This window comes from Pinus tabuliformis, chromosome Q (assembly GCF_031772625.1).
Source record: "Pinus tabuliformis cultivar Carrire ecotype Pingquan chromosome Q, CPIR1, whole genome shotgun sequence".
NCBI lineage: Eukaryota > Viridiplantae > Streptophyta > Pinopsida > Pinales > Pinaceae > Pinus > Pinus tabuliformis.
Window position 1 is genome coordinate 990,159,359 of NC_142296.1, and position 25,214 is coordinate 990,184,572.

Here is a 25,214-nt window from a genome sequence, read left to right on the forward strand (position 1 = left end):
TATAATAATACATATCTTTGGACAAATTATTAAAAAAAATGATTTCATTTAACAAACTAACTATTTATTTATTTAATTAATTAAATTAGTTTTATTCCTTTTCTTGTCTCTCGGTCCAGTCAATTGTAGCTGCTGCCCAATCCCTTGTAGTTGTTTCCTTGGTCAAAAGTAGTCGTTTCATTGGTCAATGGTAGTCATTTCCTTGGTCTAAAATAGTCGTTTTTATAGCCGTTGAATGATGGATCTCTCTATTTAACTTGTGGCCTTGATATGATTCTTCATCTTGTCCTGATGATGAACCACACTGGTTGGTTCGAAACACGTCGACAAATGAATTCCGATGTGATTATTGCCGAAAGTCATTTTAATAAACTTGATATGGATCACAGAAGCCTAAATTCAATAAAAATTTTACTGTTGATTTTACTAGTAAATTTTGTTACGATCTCTGTTCCTATTTAAATTTAATTAAAAAAAAAAAATTAAAAAAAATTCAATACTTACCTTAAACCACTGCTTCTTCTTGCTTATGTGACTACAAAATTTCACCTTAAGATTTAACTCCCTCTACCACTTCACAATTAGGGTTTTTCATTTTAGGCATTTTAGATTTAATGGGTTTGTGTACTTACTATATATAGGTAATTTGACATGTAAAGTAGGGGGATCACTTATTGAATTAGATCCAAACCCTATTGACCCTGTCTGTTTTTTTAAAACGACATATTTTTTACAATTCGCTAATGTAATATAACGCACCGACTTGCCTCTGCCAAGTACCACCATTAAGTCATTGCAGTGTGTTTATCATACAAATCACAGTGTCATAATTTAAAATTATTTAAAAATAATAATTTTCACTAACAATGTTGAATAATTAAACTCCCTGTGTGTTTAATGGCCTAAGCACACCAATGTGTTTATTCATATAAACACACCAATTACCAGAGCTATTTTTGGCTTAAAATTATTTTATGTATGTATAAAATATATTTAATGGAATATGTATTGAATGGTACAAGTTGTATATTGATAAAAAATGTCTCAGGAGGTGTCAAGTAACAAAAATATAGATCAGCACAATGGTAACACATCGAAAAAAGCAGAGAAAGCAAGTTCTTTGTAAATTCTTTACAAAATTATTATATTTTAACTATATGTAAGTTTAACCAATATGTATTGGTTAGTGTGTGTCACGTAGAGCCACAAAATGAAGAAGGTCGATAAGATTATTTCTAATCTAAGTGTAGAAAAGTGTAAAAGTTTGATAGAAAAATCGTAGAAGGATGAATCAGGGAAATGAAAAAATACTATTCAATATGAGTTTTTTTTTTTGAAAATTCATTAATAATATACTTAAGAATATTAGATAACATGTTTCAAACAACCTATTCATTCATATATTTTTAATGTTCTAGAGGGAGTAACAATGAAGTAAAAGCTCAATGTCGTTCTAAGAAAAGAAAAATTATAGATAATATGTATGACGATGAATTTGTCCTTAGCTCATCTGGAGTGGTGTTGGAGGTTAATGAAAGGGAGATTTTTTTTTACAAAACTATGAGTGATCGAGCGGAACGAATGTATAGACATACTTTCCACTTACAATACAAAAATCAATCCCATGCTTCAAAGAACCAAAGTATATCTAAACTACAGGAAATGTTTCCAAAGCAATGATCAATGAGACATGTCAAACTTGCAATAACAAAAACATATAACAACAAAAAAGAATGAGTCAAAAGGTAATATTCCTAATTAAAATGATTTTCTAGAATTATATGTATATATATTTACTACAAGCCATTCATTTATTAATGTCAATTTTGTTCTATTTAGTTTTCATATATCAATATAGAAATAATTTATTGCTTTTTCCAGGAAGATTATGAAAATCCCAAATGATCAATGAGCTTATATGTGAAACACTCGAGTAGGAATGTCCAAAAAAATGTACAACGAGATGGTCAAAGAAATGGACATAATTGCATCACGGGAGGAGCCATCTCAAAAACAACATGCTTCAAATGTATGTAATCATGATTGATGTTGTACATATAAAAAAATAATTTAGCATTAAATATTAATTTTCAAGTATTTTCTTGTAGAAAAGAAAACAAAATGGAACTCATTTAGCACATAAAACAAGACGACAAGGAAGAAAATGTTGATATCAAAGTTTGTGAGTAATTGTTATTATTTCTTTATAACAACTCAAGGTTTCATTTTGTATATTTTAAATTGTTTTACACCAACCATCCTTGAATGTCTTCAAATAGGTGCTAACATGCAAAGGAGCTATGGGAAGGATTGATTGACATTGGGTGAAATATGGGTTGTGAGTATATGTTGGCATATCAAAAGTTAATTGTGGAATTTGTAAGTATCTATGTTTTCTTACTTCTCTGAGTTTATAATTAATAGAACAAAAGAATCATTTATATTAAATCTATGATTTATAATGAGGTTTAAAAACATGCAGGAAACAAAGTATGGAACTACGCCAACAAAAGACTTGTTGCAGCAAGGCATGAGACTTGGTTTTGAAACCATGTGTACAGTTTATGAGTCACTTCTTGCTATACATTAATATTCGATTTAAATTGATGTCTATTATTTATTTTAATTTTCATTATTCTCACCAATTTATATATACTCATTACACTTTATTTTTATGTTCGCGGATGGAATAAGATCAATAAGACGAAAACAATCGATGCAATCAACAAAATATTCATCCAAATAACCCAAGTCATGGAAGTAGCTCAAGCACTAACAATAGTTCCAATGAAGAATGACATTCTATTTGGATATCAATGCAACCTGTTGTATTTTTTGAAATAATTTCTTATAAAAATAAGACATTTTGTTTAATGTAATGGACATAGTGTCCCAATTGAAAGAGAAGGGGTTACCAATAACAATCCCATTTTATATGACAAAGAGACTCTTATTTATATATAATAAAATAGATTTTAATTTATTCTATTGTGTTACCTAATGTCATTGTGAAATGTTATACCACTGATTAAATAAATGGATGATTAAATATTATAATGAAGAAATGTGAATCTGATAATATAACAAATTAATCCAAATATAATATAAAAATGCTCTAATCTAATTTTAATTTACATGAATAATGTTATAAGATATATGTCGATTTTTCAAATAATAATGGATTTAAAAAATTACAATAATTGCACTGTCATAGGTTGATGTTTCCAAAAAAGAGAAAATATCATACAAAAAAACCACTAAGTCCATAACATAAACACGCACTGGTGCATTATGTTATATAAAAGCATCGTGATGTCATCTTTTTTGCATGACCAGTTCCACATCAGAAAACGACAACACCGAGGCATTTAGTTCTTCAAGCATCGATATTGTTTGCAATTAATGCCCTGGTGCATTACAATTCTTAACGCACCAGTGCTTTCATAAAACTAATGCCCCATTCCTACAAAATATTATTTCTAACCTTGGTGCATTACTAAAATTAACAACACCAGTCCATTTATAATTTTAGTGCACTAGTGCATTTATATAAACAATACACATCAACGTTGCGACTTTAAATAAAAGCACCAAGTCTGCAATATTTTTTTGTGTGCCCTAGTGTTGTTCTTTAAAAGAAAAAGCCGAGGAATTTTTCGATGTGTACGCACCAGGGATGTATACATTTTAGGTACCAATGTTCCTTGCATTCAACGCCTTGGTGCTTTTAGTTATGTATGTTGCCCCAATGCATTTTATATATGTAGCACATTGGTGCTACTTTTTCCATTAAGCGCATTGCAAAAAAAACATTTGTTAAAACCTTTGACCACTAATATGTTTTCAGTTTTGATGAAGTTACACTATAATCTCCACTAAAACATCTGCCATCACAAATGAATGTTTTAGCAGATGTTTTTTTGACAATTTTTGCTAATTTTATAACACTAAAAACCTTTGTTATAACATCCTCTAAAAGATATTTTCCTTGTAGTATATGTCAGTTTGCATTAATTTTTTTTTTTACACAAATGAGAATAGAATTTATTAAATTTACACCTGATCAGAACAAATACACGAGGAATTACATACATTTCCATTTTAGATGGGCTCTTCCCTTAATGTAATGATTCATTGGAGACAAATCCCAATATTTTCTACAACTACTACAACTAAGTCCTTACACATGTTTATTGGATTAATTCTTACATATTGCAAGCATGAGAGAATGCAAAAACAATACATGGAGCTATTTGGGAGGCTTTTGCAGAAAAGAATCCATGCGGAGTTGGGATCATGCAACCAAGTTAGAATCCATTTTGTGTTCTCTCTTTTATTTATTAGATTTCTTGCCTCTTGTGAGAGGCAGTTCCACTAAATTTGAGGAGAGGGATTTTTCAGCATTGTCACCCTTGCATGACTATGCATGAGCTACTCTTATTTCCATAGCTTCCTTGTGAAAATTTGGGGTAGACTGCTTCATATCTACAAGAGATGAAGGTGTCAATTCCAATGTTTTTTCACAAATTTTGACTCTAGATAAAGAAGGTCTACCCGTGAAAGGGCTTTCTCTTTATTTTCTACTAGCAAATCTATATTTCCCTAATCCTGATTTGGGGATTCATCCATGGGGGTATCTTCTTCTTGATCTAGATATTTCTTTGGGGGTGCAACCTTGTTCTTTTGATTCCTACTTTGCTTTTGTGTTGGTTGGAAGCTTACCTCTTTAGAGATAGGGGCTTGGACCTACTTATCATTTTTTTCATGGGGGTAGTTTTTGGAAAAGTGCCCATGATAACGATAGGCAATGCATTTGAAAGGAATATTCTCATAGTCCAACTCCCGAATATGGCTCCATTATGCAAGATTTATGTTTAGGGCCTCCGAAAAACCTTCATTAAAATTTACCTAAACTCAAATTTGGGCACAAGAAAATTGACCTCATTTTGGCTCTTCTTTATCGAGACAACAACCCAACTTGTTCCTAATGCTTTTTAGTACATTAGGTCCCCAAAGATGAAGAGGGAGGTGTAGCAGCTGAACCCACACCAACACGAATGTCAAATCTCTTTCCATTTTATTGAGAAATAAAAATACATAGAAGCCCCTTCCAACTGCAAAGAAAGTTACCCGACCTTCAATATTGGGGGCCCATTGTGTTGCGATCTAGGATTCAACAAATTTTGGATTTAGCCACAAGCCCATAAACTTGTCGACCAACACTTTCTCTTGCACAAATATGAAGGAGAGAGATCCACCATAGAGGTCACAAGTAATTTCCTCACAATTTTTTTAGGGGAAGAAGAAGTCCCTTGAGGTTTTTGAGCTTGCACTAGGTCTTTGAATACTACCTCCTCCTCTATAGGTTTTAACCATGTACAAAAATTACCTGCAAACAAATTCTTAAAACAAAAAAATATACAATGACAAGAATATAAAACAAATATACACAAATATTTTCCGCTAGATCCTAAAACCGAGACTGCCAGGTTGATTTTTCATTATATTCCTTTCAATGTTAAGATACATATATATACATGTTGAAGCATTCATAAACCTCAATCCACTAACCCTATATTAGAACATAATCATAGTTCCCCTGACTAGATCTACAAAATACCATGGGTAGAAAACCATCATGCCCAAAACCATGTGCAAACCCCATGCACAAAAGCATGGGTAGGTACACCCACCATCTTTGGGTCTACCCAACTATTACTGGGTCTGCATAATTTTATTTTTACTAGGGTGCTTCCTCGGACCCTATGCAGGGAGGCTATCACCCCACTGCAAACCCCCTAACAGGGGGGGTTTCCACTCCCCTGTGATGCCCCCGCTGCACATGGGGCTAGTTTTTGAAAGAATATAACACACACCGAACATCCTCCATGCCAAATTGAACAAAATGTTAGACACAATTAGTACCAAAGAATCAAAACCAACATAGTGATCCAATGATCCATGAATCTATGGTGATCCAATGATCCATGACTTTGCGATGATCCAAATGTGCTTGCTTGCTCCAAATCTACAAAAATCCTTCGGCGGCTAGGGAAACCCTAGCCATGTGAAGCCATAGAATGCAAAGAACATTTTATCGAAATGATAAGGATCAAATAGTTAGATGCAAACTCATACTACAACTCACTTAATTGTTGCCATATATTGTAGAATTTAAATCGTTTACAAAGACACAAATCCATTAAAATTCCATTGACATGATTAAAGCCATGGACTATATTAATGCTACATAATGATTTCTTTGGCCTTTTAGCATTAGTGCTAAATTTTGATGTCCTACAGGGTTGTTATAACTATTATGTTTATTAGGTTAAAAAAATGATTTATTTTCAATAATTTATAAGAATTGCCAACATCACAACCAATATTTTCCATCAATGTTGTAGAACAATTCCATAATTTGAATTCAAATGTAGTAGTGAATTAATCTTTGTAAGAACTATTATCAACTTGAACTTACTCAAGATTAGTACACATGTAGGGTTTTGTTTGATATGAGTGAGGCCATGGACATATTAAATAATGAATTACATGGGTGAAATAAATTAAGTATAATTCATATTTTATCAATCAAATGAGTCCATGGCTCTAAAGGATAGACATTGTGCCCTAGTCCATCAAAGTGGTTCATGGAACAATAACCAAAAGGTAATGTCAAAGTACATAAATATATTAATACATCACCAATGCATCCTATAGGATTAATGTTCTAAGGCCGTCGATACTTTGTGGAAAAACATGAAGAATATGGAGTCTCAAAGTTGAAAGGAGTGTGTATATATGAAAAACACAAATATTGGTTAAAAGAGCTCCAAGGACAGGAGCCCATGTTATCTATGAAGGACCACTTATGCCTAGGAAATGTGATCAAATAAGGAATTTTAACACCACTGAGAATGATTCTCTTGATGGGATAAAGAGTTGAAGTCAAGCATGGAATAATTTATTTAGTAAGAAATCAATGAAAAAAATTCCTTCCACCCACAAGGGAGCCTACATATAAGGAAAATGGACCCCAAACTAATAGTATGATCCTAATAACATGGGAAAATAATATTCTATTAAATACTGAAATAAACCATTTAGTTCAGTATTGATGATGATGGTTGTAGTTTCTTATTTCTATTATTCAAGAACCAAAATTAGTCCACTATTTTATATTTCTTCCTTACTCCCTTAACTACATTTTTGTACTTTTAAATCATCAACCCATATTTACCAAGAAATAAAATTAAATAGACAATATAATAGTAAATCTATTATACCCTTTTCCATTAAATATTATGGAAAGTCAAAAGAAGAGTCATGGAACACTAAATTTGGAACTTGTGGTCTAATGATGGTGATGCTAGTGTGGTATTCCCTCCACATATTATTCACTGCAATTATGTGTTGTATTATCACTTTCCTTTTGGACATATACATCAAGTTCCTAGATTTCCTTTATCTGGGGTTGCTGAGTCATCGTTTGTCTTATAAACTAGTCATCAAATCCTAATCATATCTTTTTTTTGTTTACTAAGTGGTGTGAGTCTCGAGATGGCTGCACACTTAAATTTTGGCTTGAGAAACAACAACCTAGGGGCATCTAATCCATCAAAATAACCCGAGGATTACACCCATCTTGGGCCACACCAATCCTTAACATGGTTGAAGTTTTTACCCACGGGGATTGGAACATGTGACCTTCACATCACGAATTGTCTTAACAAAACACCCCATGACCATCTATTCTACACCCTGTGAGAAAATCCTAATTATGTCTTGAAATCTACCCTCAATAGTATCTCTTTAAGATGATATCCCATTGATTATGATATTTGTTGATTATGTTGTGATGGTTTGACCTTACTTTTGAGATTATTTGATCATGTTGTGAGATTTTTTTTATCGTGTTGTCAAATTTTGTTATAGAATTACATGCTTTGGTAAACACGTTACCTTTTGTTATATTATTAACATTATGGTATGTTTGATGTTATGTTATTATCCCTGTGGCATGGCAGGTATAACGCATTCGATAATGCATTGAACTTTCAATAGTTACTCTTTGACCAAAAATCAAATGAAAAGATATAATGTTAAGTTTATAAAAAAAAAAATTATTTTTAAATTATATTAATTCTTTTTTTTTGGATTGTGATTGGTCAAGGGAGCTTAGGCCTTGTTTCACAATGATTTGTTACCGCCTCCAGATCGTTTGCCTACTTTATTTGACAAGACATGTTTGTTGATTTGTGGCTTTTAACAACTACAAAGCTATAACTTAAATATTCATAACATTTCTTCATCGATGTGTTGGTTGCATTGATGCAGGTTTCTGTCACCGTTAATGGAGTTTAATTTTATGCAGAAGGGTTTTATCGGTTCATGTGATGATGGGGAATTTTTCACCCAGTACCAAGTTACTTTAGGTGAAAATAGTATAATATAGTTCCCTCATGATGAGAGCCATCGATGTACTCGAGTCTGCAGATTTCAAGAGAAAGTCGCATATATTCTTCTCAGTAATTGAGGAGTAAGTGCCCACATTAACATTTGTTAATCATACATACATAATTTAAAACATATACTTGTTGAATTATGTGTGTTTTTGAAATTTATTTTGTAATGATTTAAAGTAGGAAATACATGATTATGATTTTAATTGTTATTTTTATATATGTGTTTTCTAATAATAATTAAATTTTAAGGTCATTGTTATTTTTTTTGGGTTCGTAGAATAAAAAAAAACTTACTTCCATAAAGTGATTTGATTATTAAAATCAATGTAAATTCAAACTTGCAACTTTTTATAAAAAACTCATATTCTTAATATAATAATTTCTATCCTAATTAAAATTATAAAATATAGAATCATTTATTTTGCCAATTTATTTTGCCAAGAATGAGGTCTCCACCATGCTCTAAGAACCATGACCAAAGTGATGAGGTCGGGATCCACCTAATAGGCTCCCCCTTTAATACACCCATTAATATGATCAAGGCGCAACTTAACGATAGACTCAAACTTGGGCTTCATCAATTAATTATTGGTTGACACACCAACACCTCATCTTAAAGGGTAAGCATATATATATATATATATATAGAGAGAGAGAGAGAGAGATAATTGGCTTCCTATATAAGTAATTGGTCAAGCGAGTGTAGGTTTGTGTGGTGGGATGGTTGGTTTTTTTTCTTCCTACCAAGGTTCTGATAGAATCTCATGCTATGACACATTTGTCTATAACATAATTATCTATTTTGATCGCTTAGTTTATTAAGAGCTTTAGTTCAATTTGGTATATATTTGACAATTTTATTTGTTTTCTTGTGGTTGTTTGATTTCTATATTAAGATATTAGTTATATTGTTTTGATGATTTATTTAGTGTAAGATCTTGGTTATATTGCCAATTTGGTGTCAACTTTACGTGTCATTCTTCTTCTTCTTCTTTTTCTCGTAATTTTGTTAGTTGTTTTGTTATATTGTTTGTAATATTATTGATTATTATTATAAATAATTTTTAGCGTATTGTTAGTAATGATTTTGTGACATATTATATTTAGTAAAAAAATTGACGAGTAGTTATTAACTACTTTGTTCTAGATGTGTATATTTATGTTGAAATATTATTTTTATATTTTGAGTTATAGAATATTTTCAATAAATAAAAAGATCTAGGGAGTTGTAAATGAATAGCTCATATAACACAATAGTTGCTAATGTTTTACAAATGAGGTAGCAAGTTAAGTAGGTTTAAGTATTAAGAATCTTCAAAGTGAAGTTGAGCCAAAGGAGTATTGAGATGGGTGACCTACCAGGAAGTCCTAGTTATTAGGTGCAAGTCCTAAAAGTGATGATGGATGATACATGATTCATTTTGCTAGTTTGAATCTCACTTATTCACCCTTGTGAGCATCCCTTCATTCAATGTGTGCTAAGAGGACTATTCAAAATCATGATAAATTGATCATTTGCGACTAATATTCATCAACATGGGTCTTAAATTAATGACTTACTCTATGTATATAATCCCAAAAATAATATTCAAACTAGTGAACCATCATTGACCTCGTTTTCTATCATAGACCATCTTTATTATGTGTTCTTGTAATAGGCCCACACCATGAATACTACTTTATCTACATCTATGGTAACCCACTACACATGATATTTTCTGGAAAAATGGGTCAACTTCCATTATATCTTTATTGTTTTTTACTTTAATTTAACTATGTTTAAACTAAGCCCTTGTTCAAATATGAGAATTTGTTCATACCTTTCAAAACTCAATAATTAAACTAAACAACAGGGAAAGCAAGGAAAGCTAGCTATGCGACCTTGTTTTACTTATCATTATGTTCTTTTTAAGTAGTTTTTTTTTTATTTGATCAAAGTGTTTATTCTTTCAATGTTATGTTATTTTATTAATGAATATTTTGATTTTATTTTGCAAATGAATTTTATGAAATGAAATAATTATTATTATTATGTTGATAGGTGTATCTTTATGATATGATGTTATATTATTTATTTTTTATTACAAATAGTATGTGTATGTTTAAGGTTTAATAAAAAAGGAATATTTTTTGTCATCATTATTTCATGAGAAGTTGTGATTAAATTTATTAAGTTGACGGGGATTTGTGATTGTTTGTGTTATTAAAAGGGTCTTTTAGCCATGTCGCTGACTTCCAACCCTAAAACTTGAATTCTTTCCAACCTTATTACCATAGTTTTCTTTCTTGCTCGCATTCGTGTCCTAAACTTATTAGCACTCATAAACCAGTTAAATCATATTTTGGACTAGTTTAAATATATAGTATAAAAATATATTGGGTTTATAATTATTTATATTATTGAATTGTGTACATAAGTATAATGATTATAATGATTGCTTTTCTCGAAATCCAAATGTATAATATGTATATTCCTAGTTTAGAAAAGTTCCACTACTAAATGTGCTTTAGTATGATAACTTAAGTGGGTAGAATTCTTATGCACGCTAGAGCCCCACAAGGAGGCGTGGTTAGCGCCACAAGCCTTTCCACTAGTAAGTAGACTATGATGTTGTGGATTTTTTGTGATGGTTGCATCATGACTATATATTAAGTGCAAATATCTTTTTCTTGATTGGGTTCTAGTAACTTTTCTAGTTGAGTGTATTATTTATTTTCCTTCATTGAGTTGATAGCTTGTAAGGGAGAATTACTGTCATATTTGAATGTTCATTGGTTAGGAGAAAGTATACTTTTAGTGTGTTTCTCAATGATTAGCTTCTTGGAAATTAAATTCTAGTGTGTTTCCCAATGATTAGCTTCTTGGAAATTAAATCCTAGTTTACAAACTAGCTAACTAATGCTCATCAAAATTTAGAAAATATAACTAACCAAACCATTTGTTATTACTATATAGTTATCTTTTAATAATTAAAGATAACTATAAAGTTAATTCTTGTATATACGAAAATCATTTAATTAATAGCAACTCAATTTTAATCATATTAAAATATATGAGTTCCATGTTATGAAGTAATAACCCACTCAACTTTCCTATTATACATCGGGAAATGAAAATATATTATATTGTAAAATAAATTGGATAGAAAAAACCATATTATACCATCCCCTTCAATTAAAAATTCATCTTAAAATTTTAGATGTATTCTTATTTTCTTAATCATTTCAATTTTTTCATAATAGGTCACTTTACTTTACTACTTTTTAACCATTTTAGTAAGAAACTAAATCCCTTAAACGAACTATATTCATATGGTACCAATACAAAGATATGATACTCTATAATAATAAGTGGTCTGGTGGATACAACTATTTAAATAAAGTTTTCAAATAAAGTGGTTAAAAATTACTATCACATTTGAATGTTCATTGGTTAGGAGAAAGTATATTTTTAGTGTGTTTCTCAATGATTAGCTTCTTGGAAATTAAATCTTAGTGTGTTTCCCAATGATTAGCTTCTTGGAAATTAAATCCTAGTTTACACTAGCTGACTAATGCTCATCAAAATTTAGAAAATATAACTAACCAAACCATTTGTTATTACTATATAGTTATCTTTTAATAATTAAAGTTAACTATAAAGTTAATTCTTGTATATAGGAAAATCATTTAATTAATAGTAACTCCATTTTAATCATATTAAAATATATGAGTTCCATGTTATGAAGTAATAACCCACCCAATTTTCCTATTATACATTCGGAAATGAAAATATATTATATTGTAAAATAAATTGGAAAAAAAAAACCATATTATACCATCCTCTTCAATTAAAAATTCATCTTAAAATTTTAGATGTATTTTTATTTTCTTAATCATTTCAATTTTTCATAATAGGTCACTTTACTTTACTGCTTTTTAACCATTTTAGTAAAAAACTAAATCCCTTAAATGAACTATATTCATATGGTACCACTACAAAGATGTGATACTCTCTAATAATAAGTGGTCCGGTAGATACAACTATTTAAATAAAGTTTTCAAATAAAGTGGTTAAAAATATATTGAAATAAAGTAGCAATATTAAATTGTCCAATTGAAAAAATGTATTCCCACTCTTTTTTAAATGGCATAATCAACCATTTTATTCCATCCAAGGGATTGAGTCCTTTTTTTTAATTCCCACTCCCACTAAGTTGGTGTGGGTTGAACTAAAGGGATTCATCCATATAAAAGGTTTGTCTCCTCCATGTCTCCTCCACTATGAATTGAAGAGAATGCCCCTCCACCCATATAAAAGGTTTGTCTCCTCCACCACGCATTGAAGGGAATGTCCCTCCACCCATTTATAAAAGGTTTGTCTCCTCCACTATGCATTGAAGAGAATGTCTCTCCACCCATTTGATGATTATACCACATCCACTGGTTTGTGCATTAGCACTTTCATGAGTAAAAATGTGGACCCCTTTTCTAACTTGATAAGGGTTTTACCATAACCAATCAACTCTCACCAGGTTATAGTTCTAATAATCCAAGGGAGAAATACCTTTTCTTAGGCATTTTCTCTATTGCGAGTTTATAGTATATCCAAAATGCCAAATAATTAAGATATAGTTGAAGGAAAAGATATGGTAAGACAAAAGGTCAAGTGAAATAGGGAATGAAGTCTCCCAAAAGGCTCTCACAACAATGATGATAACATAAGGAAAAATAGAATAGTGAACGTGAAAGAAGGGACCCTCCAAAATTTCAGATACATTCATCACATTTGTAATTGAACAATGATGATAACATAAGGAAAAATAGAATAGTGAACGTGAAAGAAGGGACCCTCCAAAATTTCAGATACATTCATCACATTTGTAATTGATGAATGGGCCAAGGTACATATTGTACACTTTTTCATAAAGAGAGAGATTGAGGTCTCTAATCTATTAGAGAGTGGGTTTTCACTTTAAATATTCATCTGCACTGATTATTCAATGAATTATTGATTGCATTCATTTCCCACCTAGTTTAAGTGTAATTATACATGTCATCACCAATAACACTTTTTAATAAAACATGTAGTTTATTTTCGAATAAAATGGTAATTGATAATACCGCAGGTTAGCATTTGCCATACATCATAATTGATAATTTGGCACAAACATTTATCATATTCAAAGGGCTTCTTTGAAATTATCTTAAGTGAGGTTACAATACAAGTGTACCATTTGGAAGAAAAAACACGGTTGAATATTTGCAGTTTATTTTATAGATCTTATTTACATTTTTATGGGAAAAAATATTATATATTTAAAAGAAAATTAATTATCAAAATCACATTATATTAGGTTTTACAAAGTTTGTATAGGTTGAATTTAATAACAATATAATATATAATAGGTCAATAATACTTATTTATTACATTAAAATAAAATATAGTAGGTTAATAATACATATTTATTACATTAAAATAATATATATTATGTTAATAACATTTATTTATTTTATTAGAAAAAGTGTAGACGAAATGATTTTTTTGACGACATTTCTTCTAGTTAATTTTAATCAAAATATGGTAGAGATTTTTAAAAACTTGAGTTTAAACTGTTTAATGTGCATAATTCGAGTGCCAAGGGGTTTTTCAGGGTGTTGAATCCATTTATGCATTCGGAAATGTATTTTGAACAACAAAAAATCTTGAAATTGTTTTGCGGGATTTTAGTGAATTCCGGTGAAAAAGGTTATTTCCTCTATAAGTTAGACTACTGTTAAAAAAATGGAGTTGTATTTTATAATCCAATTTTAAAGAGATTGTAACGTCCATCTCTTATTCCATAAAAGGTTGGCTTAAAGCACACCATTGTAAATCTATCTTAACTAATTTTTTTTAAGCACCAAGAAATTGATATCTGAATTTTGTTTTATACTTTTTTATGCTTAATTGACCCAAAGTTAAGATAAATTTATGTTGGTAGGTAAATAAAATACAAAAAGAAATAGCATAAGTCAATACTTGGTTGAATGAGATTTGATTGAATTGATTAAGACATTATTGGGTTAACCTTGGACCATGAAAAATAAAAGGGATTATTCCTAAGGGTTAGATTGATCACCTTCCTCCCTTTTCAATGAAACGTTATGGGGTTAGGACCTACTACTAAAGTGTTACCTTTCCTATTTTCTAGATGAGTGCTTATGGTTGCACATCCTTTCTCTTGAGCATCTCCTCTTTCATGAATGAGAGGTTATGGTTTTTGTGAATTCCCATTTTTTTCTTCACTTCTCAAGTCAATTTGGAGATTGTGATGGATGCAAGTAGAGGCTCTCATCAAAGGTTTAGTAGGAGACACTTCCACATGCAATGGAACAGAGGGTATGTAAGAGATTATTTTGTTAATCACGTGATTGCTCTAGAGGGACAGTGAATATTATGTCACAATTGAATTTCTCCCCTTATAGATATGCCTTCAAGCATCGGGCTCGAACAAGGGGCAAACCATTAGGTCGAATGTCTTCCCTTTCTTTGATTTTATATTACAACCATTAGTTAGGCCTCCCTCCGATAGATAATTCATAACAAAAGAAACTACAAGCTATGTTAGTAGAAAACAACAACATAATATTTGAGTGGATCACACTTTTGAACAAAGTAAACTTGTCATCCACCTCAATGTAGCAAAAATTAGATGGGAAGCTTCCCCACTATGTAAGATTGAATTCCTTATCGCCCATGGAATAAATGGGACTTAACGACGTAATGAAGGGAATTTGTTTTTGTAAGCCCAACTTTATTTTCCCCTTCCATTATTGAAAATAAAGTGTATTTAATCACGTGTTAAAAAAAATAAAAAAATAAAAATCCAAAAAACCTTGTCTCCTTTACTCGATGATACTGAAGTAGTTGTCTATCATTTTCTTTTATTGTGAATATCATTCCTTCTATTTCCCTATGTCAATACTTTAAATCACCTACCCTTATGTAATGATAAAGTTTCTTCCTATCTACTTCTTAACTTTGATTAGAGTTGAAAAAAGACGAGTGATAAAAGGAAAACAAAGTGCACAAGATAATTATAAAAAAATACGCCTAAGATACTCTCCTTTTAACTTGATTAGAATTATTTCAAAACATGCTTTATAATAATATTTCTCTAACATAAAATAATAATAATAATAATAATGTACCCTAATGTAATGATCAAGCTAGACACAAATTGATACATAAAAATCTTTTGTGTATGACATAAAAGTCTTATTTTTTTATAACAATTTAACTTTTAAAGTCTATAAAAATATAAATACTTTAAACTCTCTAAATCTAAATATATGACTTTAAAAAACCACACATTCTTAAGTTTTAAACTCACTACAATAATATACCTTAACATTATTATAACTAAATAATATTAAAAAATTATAACTAAATAATACTAAATTTTTTTAAGGTTAATCTTTTTGACATATAAATGCTCCAACAAATTTTATATTTTTGTGATGGCTAAGCTTATAGCATGATCAATGGTTTTTTTATAAGTCTAGTGTTGTTCCTTCCATTTCCTCATTCATCTAACCTAATCAACCAATTTTATATTTTTGTGATGGCCAAGATTGTGGCATGATCAATGTTTTTTTTTTAATAAGTCTAGTGTTGTTCCTTCCTAATCAACAAATTTTATATTTTTGTGATGGCCAAGATTGTGGAATGATCAATGCTTTTTTTTATAAGTCGAGTGTTGTTCCCTCCATTTCCACATTCATATAACCTAATCATACGACTTATGTAGCCGCTTTGGTTTGGTAGGATAGGGCCACATATTTTTATTATTTACTAATGATGAAACTCAATCATAGCGTGCCAAATGCACACAAATGCACACGTTGACCTGTGACGTACTATGGGAGTCCGGAAGAATTATTAGTCTACCCTACGTTTTTATTTTAAAAAAATTGATGAACACATTTTATTACAACTCATTGTACTTATTATTATTTAAAAATCCGTCGTAATAATAGGTTTTATGATCCAACTCCAAAAACAAAGCATATATAGTCATGTAGAATTATTAGTCAAATTTATTCATATGTTTATGATAGTAATTATTATTATTTAAAGGTGTAGTTTAATTTTGAAATCGGATTCAAGTAAGATTGTGATTTTTTGTTATTTAAAATATATTTTTGAATGCATAAATGGATTCAACACTTTGAGAAATTAGTGTCACATTTCAACTCTATAGATTAAACAAATTAATTTCAAATTTTTAAAAATTTCTGGGAGATTTTGGTTAAAATTAACCAGAAAAATGCCCTGAAAAAGACCATTTAGTCTATAAGTTAGACTACACCTTCAATCTGCGTCCATATACACACATTCTCTGTGGCAAATTTAATCGAAGACAGATTCAACCTGTGGCCCTATACACTAAGATTAATATTATATACAAACATTTGCGTCCAATTTTACCATCTTGGCTTTCAGGTTCTCTGCGGGAGGATTATAAATCTGAATCAATATATCTGCAACCATATACAAGCATCTGCAACCAATTCATCTGTGGCCAATTTTATAAACTCGATAGTTTGAGGTTCTCTACAGCAAGATTATAAATTTCAATCAATATATATGTAGCCATATACATGCATATGCGACCAATTACATACAATATCTTTCCAACCATATACAAGCATCTGCGACCAATTATATAATCTCAGTGTTGAGGTTCTCTATGGGAGGTATTATCTCTGCGGTGCGACATATCGGTTGTGAAGTCTCATTTTATAAACACCTCTGCGGCTGTGAAGTTGCATCTGTATATCTCTCTATGATGTGGCATCCTAGGTGCATATGTTCCCTTCTCCTTATCTTCTCTTTTTCTTGTTAAATTCCATCTATTAAAACTATGAGTAATTCTCTTCATATTTCTAAACCTCTGACTAGCAAAGGGAGGCCAAGCAAAATTACCCTAGAGAATATTTATGATTACATTGAATATGTAGAAAAGCGAAGAGAAGAGAGAGAAGGGCAACTTAAACAAGAATTATACACAATGCGCAATTACATTGAATCTGTAGAAAAGAAAAGAGAGGAGAGAGAAGGGAAACTTAAATAAGAGTTATGTTCAATGTTCATGGAGCATAAACTCGAATTATCTACAATGTTTGACAACAACTACAAATCTTTAGAAAATAAAATGATAGAACTTGAGGCTGAACTTCAAGGAGTGAAAAATAGGATGCATGAAATTGAACACTAAAAAACTTGATGGTTGAAGAAAACTACATTGTGAGAGACGAGATTAAAGAATTAAAAGAAAAACCAAATAACAATACAACACCAAGTACCACAAAGAAAAAATTTGAAATGAAATCCATCAAAGAGGAAATGAACAAACTAATTGAATGGTTTGAATTATTTTGTGAATACTTCCTTAAACATAAATCTTCATTGCATGACCTTTTACTGACACATACATTTACATGTGAACATGAGCAATCACATACTATAAAAATTCTTCACCAATCCATCAATATAAACGAGCAGAAAATAACCATGAAGCAATCATAACATAAGACGTCATAACAGAGTTCGTCCAATGTGGACTATGTCTCTGGGCACTGGGTCAATAGTGGGGACGCCACTTCATTAGTCTCAATAGAAAATAATGAGTACATGGTAGATGTTTGTCAATATAAGGATGTATCCCTCATATTGAGTGGAAAAGTTTCTCTTACAAATAAATGTTATCCTACGAAGAACTCTCACCTAAAGAGACTTCTCCTTCAACAAGACAAAGAAATGATTTCTCACCAAAGTGACATAAATAGACACTCTCACATAAGTGGAAATAGGTCTTCCTGAATATGCTGATTAGATTCAAATCATACTCACCATCATCATAATCATCTTGAAGTTATGAGACCAATGGCTGTAAACATGACTGCTTTCTAATGAAGTGTTAACATGGCCCTCTTTCAGCATTGCACCAACTTGATTTTCGTGCAAAGGCTAAAGTGATGAATTTCTTGCAAAGATTCAGATCTTGTTGCCCTGTTACAGCACACAACAATCACCACAACCTACAAATCCACACCCATCCTTTTGCTGAAAGAAAAACAAGTAAAAGGCCATAATGCATCATTATACCTCTCAATTTAACGAAGGCTTGAAAGTCAGCTGCTCGAATGCCAAAATAGATTATACCATTGCGATCCTTACGAAAATTGTGAAACTTGAGTATTACGTTGACCCCATTCTGACTTTGTCAAATCTGGGCCTCCAAGGATTATAAAAGATTCCTCACAAAATTTTTTGTCAAAATATTCCCTTGGAATCTAGAATATTCTCTTAGAATATTCTACAGAATATTTTTCCTTAGGAACTGTGCAACAAGGTTCCACCAATCACATGATGTTCCATTATGTCTACATGGTTCCACTCCACTTCTGATATGTTGGCTCTCACCATGTCGGTGTTTGGAAAATACATTGTTTAAATAGGTAGTGATCGATGGACCTACCAAAGTATGCCCTGCTGGTGTACTAGTTGGCGAGTTCATTTGCTGGTCGGATGACCCGAGTTCAAACCTGTCGATGACCAATATGAATATAAAAATTTAATTCTTTTTTGTATCCCGTTTTGAAATGTTGGTTGGCAATTTAAGTTAGGGTCACTGATTGGCGGGCTGACCGACAATCAAAGTGAGTTCAAATTCTGCTAGCCTTGTCATTTGGTGATCGTTGGACGAGGTCCTAGGGTTGGACCCATGAGCCTCAACCCATGGTTAATATATTATAATATATTCATTGGTTGGGGGTTGCGCAAGTCCATTGGGCCTGCCCCAATTTTTTTTTTTTTTTAATATATACGAATCAAAACCGTCCATAAGATTTTATAGGGGTCTTTGAAAAAATTAACTAGGCAAAAATTTGACCATTTCCATCTATCGTTTAGAGCCAATTTTTCGCAGGGTTTGTTTCCGCCAAATTTAGTGGAATGTCGTTGAATTTAGCCATACTACCAAATTTAGTTAAGCTCTAAATTTATCTAGAAAAAAAATCCCGCTTCTTTGACTTGAAACTTTAACTAACAAGAACTCCCTCATACGAAGTTGGATTGAGGAATCATCTGTGTCGTTGGAATCAAGATGATGAGCTCTTCAATCTGATCCTAGTTTCAATGAGATCCAAAGACTTTATTTTTTGAGTTTCTCCAGATCCACTTAGATCATTGAACTAGGCCATGAGCACCACAAGAGAGCCTTGGACCTTATAATTGTCGGCATAGAAGAGAAAAATGATGAGGGAACATTAGAAATAGTAAAATAACAACTAAAAACTGAGTCACAAATTCAAACAACTTATATAATAGAAGCAACAAGGGTGGGAAAAATACTTGAACATAAACATAGATTGCTTCGTGTTAAGGTTAGTTTTGATTACTATATATTAGATATACTTAGTAAATCTCCAAGCCTAAAAGGATCAAGAATATTTCTAAATGAAGATATTATTCCAGAAGTCAAAGTTGAACTAAGGAAAGAGGTCCAAATGGTAAAGGAGGCAAGAAAGAAGGGAAATGAGCAAACATTAGAAATAGAAAAGCTATTATTAGAGAGAGAGTCCAAAATAAAAGTAATAAATAGGAATTAGGAACACTCTGAATCCTCTTTTGGAATTGTAGTGGTTTTTCATGGTGTAAAGGACCTATGCTAAGTTGGATTTGGAGTGATATTGATCTTATTTTCTTAGTTGAAACCTGGGAGTGTGATGAATCTAGGGCCGCCCACATGGATGGGTACATTATCTGGTCAACTTGGAACAATACATCCTCTCATGTAGGTTTTGGTGGTATAGTCTGTTATATAAAATATAACATGTCTTCTCACATTTAGCTTCATAAGATCGACCCCCACAATCAATACACGCCGATCAAATTTTTGATTCTAAAACCAATAGGATTTTTCTCGCAATTTGTTATTTCCCCCCTATAAGCTCTACCTCCTATAAGAAAAAAAACCTGGATACGAATTGACCCTTCATGATGAAAACGAATTTTGGGGTCTCTTTGTTTTCAATATTTTTATTGGTTCGATCTTGGGATCTGTGGGTTATGAACCCACAAACTCAGCTCATCCTTGCTTCCACTGCAAAAACTTAACAACCTTGTGGTCTACATGTAATGTTAATTCATCAAATAAAGTCAACAGATCTATGCATCAAGCCATAAATGCATTAAATCACCATGCACATTAACATAATCACATAAACTAGGCATTAAAATTAACTTAATTTCTATGCTATTACATGGTGCCTCAGTGGGTCTAATATTCATCCAATTGACCACCTTTTTTCAATGCCCAAAGGCTACAATTTATAGAGGAAATTACAATATTGTGGATCATTTCAAGATCCATGATCTTCTCCATAAATCTCTCAACATGATCCTCTCCACAAAGCTCTCAACATGGATTTTTTTCACAAAGCTCTCAACATGGATTTTTTTCACAAAGCTCTTAACAAATTTCTAAGATCCCTCATGGATCTAATTTTTCAAGCTTTTTAACAAATCCCTTGCCTTTTGATGCACTTTTTCTCTTTTTTTCCTTCTAGAAGTGGTTCTTGCTGATTTTTCAGAGGATGGGTTGATGCTCCTACATCACTTCAACACCTTAGAACAAGATATCCACAATCTAAGGAGTGAAGGTGATATCCTTTTGCTTAGAGACTTCAATTCTAGAACTGCTACTAACCAAGCTACTCACCTAAGAAATAAATCTAACCCTAACCCCCTATGGTTGGATGAGGATTGTGACTTACCTAATGAATTCAAAGGAAATTTTGAAGTCACAACCAAGAACCTATTTTGTACCGAGCTTATTAAGCTTTGCAGTTCCCAAGACCTAATTTTTTATATTGGAATTAATAAGTGGACTACCTCTAGCCAAATGACCTGCATTTATGGGCTGGGAAGAAGTGTAGTGGATTATGTGATATTTGACACCCATGTTATCAATTTTATGGTAAAGTTTGACATCCTAAATGACCATGAGCCTTATTCTGATCATAGACCCTTATCCCTAACCCTAAATCTTGAAATGCACACCAACCAGATGCAAAAGAAATGTGTTAGTCAAAGGCACATTAGTTTGGACAAAAGTAAAATGGATCTCTTCTTAAAATATTTAAAGAGGGATCTAGATTTCTTAACATATAATGATAACATTGATCTCATCTACCACAATTTTACTACAACCCTTTCCAATACCATTAACAAATTCTCTATCGAGGTGTCGTATAAAAAGAATAATAGAACTTCCAACCCTTGGTATGACAATGATTGTAAAAGTGCTAGAAAGGTGATTAGAGATTCTTACAACAAAACTTTAAATCTTGAAAAAATAAGTATGTAGAAAGCTCTTATAAAAAAGAAGAAAAAGTCTTATATTATTAAGAGGCAAGAGAGTCTTTTCCACCTTTCTAAAGATGAGCCTAGAAAATTTTGGAGGAATATACTTGTTTGTAAAACAAAAGAAAATATTTCGATCCCCATGAAGAACTGGGATACTTATCTTAAGAATATTTATCTTTGGACACCATGAGAAGCATCTTAAACACTCCTATAGAGGAGGATATTTTATCTATGGAAGATGTGGAGTTTGGGATTAAGAAACTTACTCATGGGAAAGCCAGGGATATTGAAGGCTACCAATCTAAAATTTTCAAAGTGAGAAGGTATATCCTCATCCCTCATATTGACAAGATTCTCAATTTGGCAGTAAAACATGGCTTCCCTAAGACTTGGACTCAAATCCTGATTATGCCTATCTTTAAAAGCATGGACAAAAGTGTTCCCTCTAATTATAGGACAATTATGATTAGCCACATCTTAGCCAAACTCTATGGGCTCAGTTTGGAAAAGAATATTAGTGTATGGCTTGAAATCCATGGTAAAGAAGTTAAAGACCAAGTTGGTTTTAGTATACATCACTCAACTATTGACCATCTTTTCATGCTTAGAATTATTTCCAAGGAATGTTGCAATAGTAAAATTGATCTCTTATGTTGTTTTTTTGACTTCAGAAAAGCTTTTGACATGGTTCCTTGAGATATGTTATGGAAAATACTTGAAGAGATATTCTTCCTATTGAGTTGAAGGTTGTTGTGTTTCGACTATACGAGAATGGTGTCACCAAGCTTAAGACCACCGAGGGTTGGTCTAAAGAAATTAAATGAAATATTAGTGTTAAGAAAGGGTATCCCTATTTCCTATCCTTTTGGAATTTACATTGATAAGCTAGAAGCATATCTAGAAGTTGTGGGATGCACTAGCCCCAAGCTCGTTGGTGTGATAATTACTCTTCTCATTTATGCTAACGATATTGGTTTGCTAGCTAGAAGCCATGAGGATCTCGACAAATAACTTAAAATCCTCCATGATTTCTACTCTTAGATGGGTATGACTACTAATACTGACAAGACTAAAGTCATGATAATTAAATCCAAAAGGATCAACCATGATAATTTCATCTATGATAACAAATACTTGGAGAAGGTTTATTCAACAAATATTTAGGTATTGACATCCATCATCATCTCAATTAGAATTATAGCATTGAGAAAATGATTATTGACAGTTGGAAAGATAATTATGAGCTTGAAAATAATTTCAAGATGACTAATAGCTAGGTTTGGAGTCATTTCCCCTTTGCGACTCTCGTCACCCTTGTTATTTTATATGCATGTGAGGTTTGGAGTTGTTGTATATCTAGAGAATTGTGGAGGAAGATCGAGCTGATCCGAAAGAAATTTATAACATACAGCCTCAAGATTAAAGGTAATACTCCATATCCTATCATTTTGATTGAAGCTAGCATTTCCCCCATTGAAATCATGGCTATGCTTCACTATCTAATGTATAAGAAGAATCTTTACAACATGGAAACCAAGAGGTTCCCAAAAATTGCTTCTAACTCTAGCTAAAACCCCCACCTCTAGCTCAAGCATGGTTGGCACAAGGATGCCTAGTCTTGGCTTGACTATTGGGGGTTAAAGTAGGAGATCATGATGGAGAATAAAGAATTATTAAAATATTATTTCTTCAAAATTTAAGGACAAATTGTGGGATGATAAAGAGCTAGAGGGGAAAAGGAAGCTAAGGTATTATAAGGAGGTTATCAACCCCACTCTCGCTAACCAAAATTATCTCTTTGCCTTGACCAATGCTAAGAAGAAAATGAACATTGCAAAGATAATAACTAACTCCCATGAGCTTTGAAGTGAAACTGGGCATTGGTCTATCCCCAAAACACCCTCAGATGAAAGAACCTATCAATTGTGCAATACTAAGAGGATTGAAGATGAAAAACTCTTTCTCTTGGATTACTTGAATCTTGCTCACATCCATTCCCGTTTCCAAAACATTTTCCACAATACGAACCTCCTTGACTTGTTCATTCGACAAAACTATAGTGATCTAGGAATGCTTCTTTCCCTCCTCTTTGATCTCAAAAATTTAAATATTAAAAAATCTCAATTAATCTGTTTATTTCTTAAGGCCTGACAGACCTCATTGGTCTCAATGGACATTAATCATCATCATCATCATCAATAAATTTTATTATTCAACTCCAAAAACAAAAGAATATATATTAACTATTTAATTAAAAAAAAAATTCAAAATATGATATATATATATTTTTTCAAATTATTTAATTTATATCCAAATTAAATTTAAATTTCAAAAAATTATCATAATATCACCTCTTTTTTTCTAACTTAACAAAAATTATGATAATTTTAGAATATTTCTCTTAATGTTTTTGAATATAGAAATAACATTTTAAAAAATTACAAAATTTTTCTTATATTTCTAAAATCCAACAAATTTCTTTTAATTTTAACAAACATTAATGTATAATTTCATTAAAAGTAAAATTTTATATATATAAAGAGAAAGAAACAATTAAAATATAAATACTCGTGTTGTTGTCTCTTTACATATGTGTGCATAATTTATATCATCATTTTAAAAAACATAAGTTAAAATAGTTTAAAACATTATTAATCATAAGGTTGCATCGATTAAACAAAAGTTTGTAAAATGTAATGATGTTTGATATGTTAATATGAAAGAATGTTGATGCATAATTTCTATCACTAGTTAAGATTTATTTTAATTCTGGATCTATGAAGCATTGAGAGGGACCAAATCTCTTTTCATTTTAAAAGAGGTTTGTGTCTCAAGGAATTTTATCTTTCGACACTTGGTAGATCTAGAATTAAAACAAATCTAGTTTGGTTTAATCATTAATTATACTTAATTATAATTTTATATTTTATATTTATTTTTCTTTAATTTGACTAAGTCAAAATATTTTATTGATAATTATAATTATTAATCTTTTTATTTTATTTAATTTTTGTTTTTGTTTTTATGTGATTTGACTGAGTTAAAATCTTTAACATGATATTACAATTTTAGTATGTAGATTTTCACAATTCATAATTTCAACATCATCTTGATATTACAATGTTTAACAAGATATTACAACATGTTTTCCATATTGAATTGCAGAGTACCTCTTGACGCAATTATATCAAAGAAATATTAATTAAAAAAAAAACATTATCCATACAGTTGCGTGGATTAGAAAAGGAGAGTGCACATAGAATAATGTATGTTTCATATGTTATACAAATGAAAGAAGGTTGGGATAAAGTAATGTTAGGTCGTGGATTATTTGGGTTGTGAAGAAGGACAAA